Below are 12,025 nucleotides of genomic sequence, written 5' to 3' on the forward strand. Positions count from 1 at the left end.
TTCAAAGATGTCATTGATTTTGTTACTGTATATATGTTTTTAAAATTATACAATGACATATATATATAATATGATATTATATAATTATATATTATATAATTTTAATAAGACCTAGTAGGGAGAGAAGGAAATACAACACATTAGATATATATATAGATTGTGTGACATCCTATTTCAGATATGTAAAATGCAAGGAGGGAGATGAGCACCCTCCAAGAATAAAAAAAGTAGAGTGACTGCTAATTCGGGCAGCAGCTGATTAGGGCTGCTCATCTTCTATACCAACTGAATTATGACCAAGTGCTGGTCAGGCTGGGACCTGCTACTAGCTTTGGTGCTCATCCTTGGTCCAATCAGCTGTGGCTCTATCCAGAGGCTGAATGGCTCCTAACACAGTGGCTTGAGCTGCTGTCTCTGTGAGAACTGTGGCATGGCAGCTCTCCTACAAGATGCTGGGAGTAGGTAAGAACTGACTTGCCAAGTGTCATTAAAAAAGAAGAATGATCAACCTCCATTGTCCTGCACTCTACTATCTTTTCTATCTTACCAATACGATGCTGTTTCCAAACTATGAAATGATAGCCAGATTACTACATGGGAAATCATGCCCACATTTGGTCAGTTCTTGTCCCTTACGTCATTTGTTTAGCCTACTGTCTTTGAAGCCTAAGCTACCATAAAAAAGAAAAGCCTGAATAATCCATACCAGATTGTTTTAAATTTCTGAGGAATATTTAATTCTCTCTAAATTGTGAAGTCATATAACACTGATGTCATATTTCAAGCATGGTCACGGCCTCAGAAGACCTGAGGGTGTCAAAGTGGGAAAGATTCAAGAAGGTCCTTTCCCTGCTGCCATTCAATGAACAATTCTCATTTTCCTTTAGAAAAATCAGCCCTGAGACTGCCAAGAGGCTGCTGTCAGATGTGGTTTATAGTAAACAGATGGCTGGTCTGTAATTAAGTGCTTGTCCATGCCTGGGCCCTGTGCATTGTGAATGGTGCAAGAGGTTTTGCCAGTAGTTAATGAGTGTGGACCACTTCCAGGATGAAGGCCCAGGAGGGAAAAGTGTTATGTGGGCTTTCACATGAGATCACTAGAGAGATGAACAGTATCTGACCTACTGATTGTTGACAAAACCCAGTGGAAATGAGTGCTGAATCATTCGAACACTAGTGGATCAAGAAATGGGGGACTTCTTTACATGGGTAAGCAGGAGAGATAAACACTCAAGGTGTGTTTCAGGCTCATACACAGAACACATACTTTGAAATGGAGTAACACTGGTGTCTATATCAACATACTGTTTTGACACAACTAATTTTTTTAAAGTAAATTTAGAATGTCAGGGACATGGGTTTCTTTCCATTTACATGCAACCAAATAGCTCATATGGACAACTAAGCATTTCCTTTTTTAGCTGAAGGTTTAAAAACATTTAGAAACAGCTTTAAAATTTTGATAGAGAAATCCTCAGGTGCCACAGACCTATCTTTTGGTTGGTGTTGGCTGAGCTACTACAAAGAACAGAGATTCCCTCAGATTATAGTAATTAGAGGACACAAGTAGAATCCAGAGCTTGTGTCCTAGCTCTAGCTCCTTGACAAATTATAACATAAAGCTGTTACTTCCCCCACATTTATAAATTACAGTACAAGTTTGTGTACAGAAAATAGAAATATTGAATGCAAAAGTTACTTTTGTAGTTAGGGGCCTAAAACTGACTGTATGTATAATTTAAAATGTTCTAATATGTCTAAAAGGAGAAATCAGAGGTAAGATTGGTTCTCACATCTGTCCAAAGTGATAGGGCCAGGCTTGCAAGCCCAGATAATAGTTTACCTCCAACTAAGCCAAATGAGAACAGGTCCTTTCACCTTTCAGTGGCCAGCAGGGCAGCTGTGAGCCAGGCCTGGTGGGCTTGTATTCACATAGCTGATCCTGTGGCTGGAGACTGCCTGCCTCCTGCTTGATCACTGGCCTGTAGACAGTCTGCCCAGGCAACATGCCTCACTACCTATCCTTCATAGTGTCCCTTTCTCAGTCACATGGGTTACACTGAGCTGCTGCTAAAATGCTTGCATCTAAGCAAATGCAGAAGTGATTGCGCACTGTTTTTATTGGCGATGTTTGTTTCTAACCCTCCTCCTCAGTAGAATGAACGAAGACTCTCAAGACAAAAACTCAGTGAGGTTTGGAAGATTACCTGAATTGGGGGGGGGAGTGGGGAAGCAACACAGGGAGTAATAGCTCTGGCTGCTGGGCAGGCTGGCCTATAAAATCTTACTGGAAAATACGTTTAACCAATGAAAACTAAAGAAGGGAGAATCTCCAAGCTAACTGCAGCTTATTGCTTTCCTGTTCCTCTTTCTCTTTTGTTTACACCAAATCAAACGTCTAAACAGCAGTCGATTTGTCTTTTTGGGAAAAAGAACCAGATAACTCAGCTGATTTAAAAAGACTGAGCATGCTCATTCCCACTGTTCCTAACACCCACACCAATGTATTCATAGAGACTGCTTCCCAGGGACGGCTGCAAACAAGCAGGTGTCATGTGCCTGAGTGCAGTGGGTGCTTTTCAGTCCAGGATTCTGGGAAGGTCCTAAAGAAGGAGATGGTAGGTAAGCAACAGAAGGTGACTGAAATGCTGTTGGAGGAGCCAGGCCCTGGAAATATCCTGGGGACAGAAGGACCCTAATATAGCCCAAAGTCCAGGGACTCTGAAAGCAAAGCAAACTCACCAAGTGCAGTGTCCTATGAGGACTTTAACCAGAAAAGTGAACTGAGCTTGGGCAGGTCAAACACATTTGGGACAGGATATTTATACACAGCTATTTCTGTAATTGGAATTGAGAGCAGACATGAGTATTCCAATTTACTTGAGTTCCTGTCCCCTCAAGCACACATACCATCATACATATTTATGTGTTCTGCATGATGTGTGTGCTCGGGGTGTGTGGCATAGTCGTATATGGACAGAGAAGCCATTCTGATTTTCCTTTCTAGCCTTTCAGTACATCTCCTTCAGGGTCCACTCATTAATTCCTAAACCCTTAGGACTAGCATTTGTATGGCTCCACAAGAATTCTCTCTGGCAACAAGTTGAAATAGACAGTTGAAATAGACATTTTCAGGTTCTACCTGAAGGTTCAGAGTTAGCAGGGTTAGGTTATACCCTGGGAATCTGTATCTTGAAGATCTCCCCAGGTGATCCTGATGCCTTGTTTGAAAAGCAAGGGTCTGAAAAGTGAAAAAATACACATAGAGAAGTTCATTGGAAATATTTGTTTTCTATTTCCCCAGACCAGAGATTGCTCAAGTCTAGTTTATTTGACCAAACTTATTTAAATAGAGACACACTTTCCAGATAGCTACATCTAAGTCAAAAGAATGGTACTACGAAACAAATAGAGTCAGATTTTAAAATTTAGAGGCTCACAAGTCTCTTCTTTTAGACTTTTCTTTTGATGATGATCTACTCCAGGTAACTATGTTTCTAAAGTGGCCTAGATATTTATTTTGAGCTGTTATAAAGAGTTTGGAATGACTATACTCTGTAAATAATAATGGTTTTACTTAAGCAGAGATGATGCTGAATAGACAGAGACCACCTGGCTTTCACTCCACCAACTGTTATTTTGTTTTGTTTTTATTAAGTATCTACAAGTGGTTTTATAATATAAACTTCTATTTGTCTTTGTTCCTAATTACCTTTCAAAGTACATTAGATGTCTTTTGGCATTAAAAAGTGCCTTCTGCAGAATTACAATATAACTGTTTTCAAGGTAAAGCAGATACAAAACATCAAAATGAATACATCACACCCAGTCCACAGACATATATGTATACAATATCTCACAGCTTACTGGTTTGTTGGAGAATAATTACAGAACCAAACATTAAAATGGAAGTCTCCAGAGAATCATGAAAACAAAGGAAATGGGGATCTAAACAGTAAGGTTCCATAAAATCCAACTGGACATATGAAAATAAATGCATGGGAAAGCAGATGGAAGCAAATAGTGGGTCCAGGGAAATGTAGCAGCCTCCGGTTACGCATGAGTGGGTAAGAACTTTTAGAAAGGAATTGTGTTCTTACTAAGAGATTTTTTTTTTTTTGCAGAATAATTTATAATTGAGTAATGCGCCTGCTTAATTTCTCCTTTGCTTCATAAGAGATATTTTCCTAGTCATTATTTGTTTCTATCCACTCTATCCTTCCCTATGTCTCTGCATTGGAGTATGTGTGTGCGTGTGTGTGTGTGTGTGTGTGTGTGTGTGTGTGATGAAGTAAGAAAAAAGAAAACAGTGATTCCTCTAGAATGCCTTACATTGGGTATTAGAAAACCCAAAAGAGAAAAATAATCTTTGTTTTATAGAAGCCAAGTAACATTTTCCACAGTATTAAAGTGAATATAGGAATTTTAATACATCATTTGATATTATTTCTCTTGGTTACATATAATGCCTCACTCTGATTTATGGTAACCTCAGCAAACCCAAATCCTGAGTCTGTTTTTTTCAGAATTATTGATCAGCTCTTATGACAAAAACAGTGCATGAGCCAAATATTAGAAACAAAATAAGATGATGTTATTGTTCATTATGCTAACTACAAAGGAAAAAAAGAAAAGATCGTGAGACTGCTAACAACAGGCATTGGCTACTGAAGCCACACAGCACTACGCAAACCAGGAGGAGTTTTGTGAAGGGGGAAAGGGAGGTGAATACTAGAGGAAGAAAAATTAAAAAGAGAGATAGAGGGCACCTGGGTGGCTCAGTTGGTTAAGCATCCGACTCTTGATTTCAGCTCAGATCATGATTTCAGGGTCATGAGATCGAGCCCCACATGAGGCCCCATGTTGGGCACCGCTCTCCCTCTCCTTCTGCCACACCACCCCACTCTGCCCCTCCCCCCTCACTCTCTTTCTCTAAAATAAATATATAAATCTTAAAAAAAAAAAAAGAAGAGAGATAGAAAGGGCAATCATTAGAAAACAGAAGTGGTAAAGATTAGAAAAGAAGCAAGGAACCAGAGATACTTTGACAATGATGGGACAAAGACAGAGGAGGTGACAAATGACTTGGCAGGGGGGAACTGAAGAAAATTAGAAGCTCCACCCTGAGAGGCAAGCCAGCACTCAGTAGGACCCCTGTGCCATATATAAAGTATGACTGAATTAGGAATAAGATTGAGGAAGGGAATAATTAAGAATGGGATTTATGGTGGATTTGGAATTCAAAAAAAGGACTTACTTCTGTATTCTCTACATTATTACATTTTAACACAGTACGATAACTCAAAACAAGTTAAATGTATTAGTGCACTCATGTTTAAAAGATGCTATCTATATGAGTAAATCCTAGAGATCTATTGTATAGCTTAGGTGTATAGTTAATAATACTATTACATATTCTTCAAAATTTGCAAAGAGGGTAGGCCTTATGTTAAATGTTCCTTTCACAAAAAAATTAGTAACAAACAGAGTTAGGGGGAATGGATATGTTTATGGCATAGACTGTGGTGATGGTTTCATGGATGTCTACTTATTTCCAAACTCATTAAGATGCATATATCAAAATGAACAGCTTTTTGTGTGTCAGTTATACCTCATTAAAGTGACTTAAAAATACAAAATTCAAAAACTATGGGGTGCCTGGGTGGCTCAGTTGGTTAAGCGACTGCCTTCGGCTCAGGTCATGATCCTGGAGTCCCGGGATCGAGTCCCGCATCGGGCTCCCTGCTCGGCAGGGAGTCTGCTTCTCCCTCTGACCCTCCTCCCTCTCATGCTCTCTGTCTCTCTTTCTCTCTCTCTCAAATAAATAAATAAAATCTTAAAAAAAAAAACCAAACAAACAAACAAAAAAAACAAAATTCAAAAACTAAAGGGAAAGGTGTGATCTATAGAGCAATACTTTACAAAACTGGCAGAAACACAGATGTTTGCTGGGAATCAGAAAATCCTTGCCTCTTTCATAGCCATGCCTTTAAAATGTGGGATCTATAAAATACAGAGGCTTCTTAAAAATACTCCTACATGACAATATGCATGCCAGAGATATACTCCTTAAGTCTTCTGTCCTGTTAATAAGACAGCATGCTTATCTGGAATTCTGGAAAGACTAAATTGAAAGCTGAGATCCTGAACCAGTAAGACTTCAAATCCTAAATTATGTGGTGACATCTCATGTGAATGGGTTGATGTTTTAGGGACTTTGTTAGTAGTTCAGCTGTGGGTTTTCATCCATATTTTAGAGTTTGGTCAACTCTCTCCCCTCAAAATTATGTGAGTTCCTGTTTATTCATTTATTCATTCACTCATTCATTCATTCATTTATTTACTGTTAACCACCATCACTCAAACTAGGGGTTATTTATTGTTCTTAACTAATATGATAATTACTTCAACAGAATCACTGTATGTGTCAGCAGAGATTGGTTATAGTTTGCAACATATTTGGTTTAGTGTCTTGCATTAATTCACCATATTTTTACCTTTGAAATTTAGTGATTAATGAATCTGTATTCCCTAATCCCTTCCATACATCTAAGACAAGGAGTTGGTAGTCAGTGCTTTGATGGAAAAGTGGCATGTAAATCTTTAAGGGGGGAGTAGGTGAGGTATTTCTACATAAGTGGAATGCTGTTACAGAAAACAGCACATTAATTACACTTCCAGCTGTCTCAAGCAATAAGGCAGTGGTAGGAAAAATTATAAGCTGGGTGTGCAGGAGGAAATTGAGAAATTAGCTTGTGTCATTTGCAACATCAGCAGGTTTCACAAGAAGTCATGGGGGCAAGAAATTAGATTATCAAGGAAGAGAGAGGAAATAAAATATACTGACACTTTAAGACATTTTTCCAGTATCCCTTTGGATGGCAACAAAATGCTATTTCCCTGGTTTCAAAAAATGAGCACCCACATCTTAGGTATTTTGAGTGGCAGATGCCAAGGTTTCTGTGGTATGTACACTAAGTATTTAATATTTATCTGTGGGCAACTTCAAGGACCTCCTTGAAGAACCTTTTTAAACAGACCAAACAGCATACAATAGGGACTGTTCTCAATATACGCTAGATATGGAAGAGATAGATACAGAGAAACTTCCTGGGGAATCCCAGATATACACAAACTATCAGGTTGCCACCATACTCTCTTGGCCAAGCCACATGTAATAATAATAAAAACAATAACAACAACAACAACAACAACATAATAGATAAAATGTATTGAGCATTATTTATCAGGCAGGATACCACCTGCTTTACATGCATTGTCATTTAATTCTTATAGCAACCTTAAAGGCAGATATTATCATTATGGCGATTTTACATATGGGGAAATTGAGGCTTTGGAGAGTACTAAGTAATGTGGCCTTTCAATAATAAGGGATGCAGCCAGTAGAACCCAGGACTGCAGGACTCTAAGACCAGGGTATTAGCTACCAGATTCCACTGCATTTATATAATAGCATGTACCAGACAATTTGCCGGGGTATTTAAAAACTATAAAACACTGATGAAAGAAATTGAAGACAACAAAACAAATGAAAAGGTATTCCATGCTCATGGATTGGAAGAATCAATAATGTTAAAACGTCCATACAAACAAAGCAATGTACAGATTTAATACAATCCCTATCAAAATACCAATAATATTTTTTCATAGAACTAAAACAAACAATCTTAAAATTTGTATGGAACCACAAAAGGCCTGAATAGCCAAAGCAATTTTGAAAAAAAAAAGCAAAGCTAGAGGCATCCCAATTCCAGATTTCAAGTTATACTACAAAGCTACAGTGATGGTCCTACAGTGATATAGCATGGTACTGACACAAAAATAGACATACAGATCAATAGAAAAGAATAAAAACCCAGAAATAAACCCACAATTATATGGTCAATTATCTTTGACAAAGCAGAAAAGAATATCCAATGGGAAAAAGACAGTCTCCTCAACAGATGGTGCCAGGAAAACTGGTCAGCAACATACAAAAGAATGAAACTGGACCACTTTCTTACACCATATACAAAAATAAACTCAAAATGGATTAAGGACCCAAATATGAGATCCTAAGCAATAAAAATCCTAGAAGAGTGCACGGGTAGTAACTTCTCTGACATTGCATAGCAACATTTTTCTAGATATGTCTCCCAAGGAAAGAGATACAAAAACAAACTATTGGGACTACATCAAAATAAAAAGCTTCTGCATAGCAAAGAAAACAACCAACAAAACTAAAAGACAACCTACTGAATGGGAGAAGGTATTTACAAATGACATATCTGCTAAAGGGTTAGTACCCAAAATATATAAAGAATTTATATTAAAAAATCTAATAATCCAATTAAAAATGGGCAGAAGAAATGAACAGACTTTCTCCAAAGAAGACATCCAGATGGCCAACAGACACATGAAAAGAGGCTCAACATCACTCATCATCAGGAAAATGCAAACCAAATCCACAATGAGATATCATCTCTCACCTGTCAGAATGGCTAAAATCAAAAACACAAGGAACGATAAGTGTTGGTGAGCAAGTGGAGAAAAAGGAATCCTTATGAACTATTGGTGACTATGAACGAGATGACCTATGCAAACTGGTGCAGCCACTGTGGAAAACAATATGGAAGTTCCTCAAAAAATTAAAAATAGAACTACCATATTATCCAGTAATTCCATTACTATTTATCCAAAGAATATGAAAACACGAATTCAAAAGGACATATGTACCCCTATGTTTACTGCAACATTAGTTACAATAGCCAAATTATGGAAGCAGCCCAAATGTCCATCAGTAGATGACTGAATAAAGGAGATGTGGTGTATATATATAATAGAATATCATTCAGTCATAAACAAGAATGAAGGGCGCCTGGGTGGCTCAGTCGTTAAGCGTCTGCCTTCGGCTCAGGTCATGATCCCAGGGTCCTGGGATCGAGTCCCGCATCGGGCTCCCTGCTCAGCGGGAAGCCCGCTTCTCCCTCTCCCACTCCCCCTGCTTGTGTTCCTGCTCTCGCTATCAATCTGTCAAATAAATAAATAAAATCTTTAAATAAATAAATAAACAAATAAATAAATAAATAAATAAACAAGAATGAAGTCTTGTCATCTGCAGCAACATGGATGGATCCAGAAAGTATAATGTTAAGTAAAATAAGCAGTCAGAGCAAGATAAATACCATATGATTTCATTCATATGTGGACTTTAAGAAACAAAACAAAGGAAAAAAGAAACAAACCAAAAAAAGACTCTTAAATATAGAGAACAAACAAATGGTTGCCAGAGGGGAGGTGGGTGGGAGGATGGGTGAAACAGGTAAAAGGGATTAAGAGTACACTCATCGTGATGAGCACTGAGTAATGTATAGAATTACTGAATCACTATCTTGTACAACTGAAATTAATTTAGCACTATGTTAATTATACTGGAATTAAAATAAAATTAAAAAAACATTAAACTAATGATGTACTATATGCTGGCTAATTGAACATAATAAAAATAAATAAATAATAAACAATAAAAATAGATTTTAAAATGAAAAATATCACAAAAAGCACAGTATATACACATCTATTAAAAATAATTCCTCTGAATTCTCTTCCTTTATATGAATCTCTTCCCCAAGTAGGCGGGGTAAGAATTTGCACCAATTGTGAAGAAACATTCCTGAAGAAGAACTAGTAAAGTCACTTTAAAAAGTTTTAATGATCTCATCATTCCATTTACTGTAATGTATCACTCACCTTCATTTCTAAGAATGAGTTTGTATTTACTTCATATATTTAAATGAGTTACCTGCCACTTGCAATTATGACACTCAGACAAAATGGAAAGCTACAAACATGGTGAAGATCGATGGTATTAAACATTTTTTGGAAGGAGAACCTTGATTTTCTCATGAAATAGTATGCACCAATGGGCCAACACTTAAATAAAATGACTCCTTCCAGACATAGATGAAGATTTAGGAGGTAAGATTATAGTCCGGATTTTTTTCATACCTCCCACTTGTACATTTAATGGGAATTAATTTTTTCTCATTTAATGAGAAATATGAAGCTAATTCAAGTATATTTCTCTCATTATACATGGTGTCATAGGTAGGACTTGGGGCATGCAAAATCCAGAGTGCAGATTAACCACAGGGACATTCCCTACCATTGTTCATGAACTATGGAGGAACTCTTTCAGGGTATGAGCTTGGGAATTTTATTTACAAGGTCAACTGGTATTAATTCAGCTACATTCTCTGAAGACTCGACAGAGTCATAAAGTAGTGAGCTCTTTAAGAAAAAGAAATGTGTTGGGGTGCCTGGGTGGCTCAGTCGGATTGAGCCCCATGTAAGGCTCCGTGCTGGGTGTGGAGCCTGCTTGAGTTTCTCTCTCCTTCTCCCTCTACCCTTCCCCTCCCCCCTCTCTCTCTCCTTTCCTCTCTTAAAGAAAGGAAGGAAAAAAAAAGAAAAAGAAATGTGTTCACTTTGTTTCTATATTCCTTGAATTTATGAATTCATGTGTGATTTAATGGATAAATAAAGGATAAGGGTGAATAAATAAAAAGAATGCAATGATTCATCTCTAATCGCTGCTAATAAGGAGTTAGCTAGCATTTCTACTCCTGTGAACATTAAAACCACATAAATCTATATCCTGCTTTAGGATATAGATTAGCTGTAAAATTACACATTTGAAAATTTCCTACGTGTTTTAAATTTAAGTGGGTAGAGAAGTGCATTACTCAGAACCAGAAAAGGCTCACTACTGGTGTATAAAATATCATGTTGTTAATTTGTTTATCTGTTTTATGTTTATATAAATATTTGTAATTTATCTATATCATTTGTGCATGTGCACATACACTATAGCATATGCCTTTATTTATATTCCCATCTTATTCCAAAAGAATTTAAAAGAGTTAATAGAACATTACATGCAATATCAGGTTAAAAACAAAAATTGGGGGTGCCTGGGTGGCTCAGTCGTTAAGCGTCTGCCTTTGGCTCAGGTCATGATGCCAGGGTCCTGGGATCGAGCCCCGCATCGGGCTCCCCACTCCGCGGGAAGCCTGCTTCTCCCTCTCCCACTCCCCCTGCTTGTGTTCCCTCTCTCGCTGTGTCTCTCTCTGTCAAATAAATAAATAAATAAAATCTTTTAAAAAAAATTAGATTTAAAAAGCAAAAGAAATACATGGGTGGGTAAAAGGTATCAGTCAGGACTAAGGCTGAAAGATTGGCTGGCTTGGAGGAATGAGATATGACATAGAACAGAGAAACCCATGGGTCAATGCTAGCTTCCACGTTTACTTTGAGGGTTTAGCATTGCCTTGTGCAGTAATTCAGAGTAAGGTGAGATCAGAGTCCATTCTCCCTGCTTACAATTTGTTATTGCTTTTCTTCTCCCTTGCCTGTGTTCTTTGAGCCAGCAACACTTCAATAAGGGAGAAAATATTTTTATTGTTAGTGATTCTTTCTAGAAATTCTCCCTTACCTAGCTTACTCATCTCATTAATATTATCACTAAAACAAACAAACAAACAAAAAAGAGCATACTCTCCAGCTGCCATTTAAATACAAAGCTGGGAATGATTAAAGATATTTCTAGTGATAAGAAATGGTTTCACTGTCTGGAGATGTTAATCAGAAAGGCAAACAATAATCCCCAAGGAAGACATGTTCACCTCGGCACCCTGAGGCTCCTGAAACTAAAGCCAATCTTACTGCTCAAAGAATTGGGTGTTGTGTGAAATTAGAGTGTGTGGGGGTAGGGTACTGGGGAAGGTCAGAAGCAGAGAGCAGAGAATGCAAAGTCTTTCAAAAGTCTGAATCTCCAAACTGAAGGAATCAAATTGTGGGTCACTGGTTCAGCTCCTTTGCATGACCTTGAAGAGTCTGAATTCAGGATGAAACAGGACACTTGTGGGTCTGCCCAGACTAGGGTTCCTTTCACTGCTCCCCACTCAGCTGCCCTGGAGGTACCAGGCAGCTGTCATTTCCAAACACACCCCTGGATCCACTGCTTACT

This window comes from Neomonachus schauinslandi, chromosome 9, assembly GCF_002201575.2.
Source record: "Neomonachus schauinslandi chromosome 9, ASM220157v2, whole genome shotgun sequence".
Classification (NCBI taxonomy): Eukaryota; Metazoa; Chordata; class Mammalia; order Carnivora; family Phocidae; genus Neomonachus; species Neomonachus schauinslandi.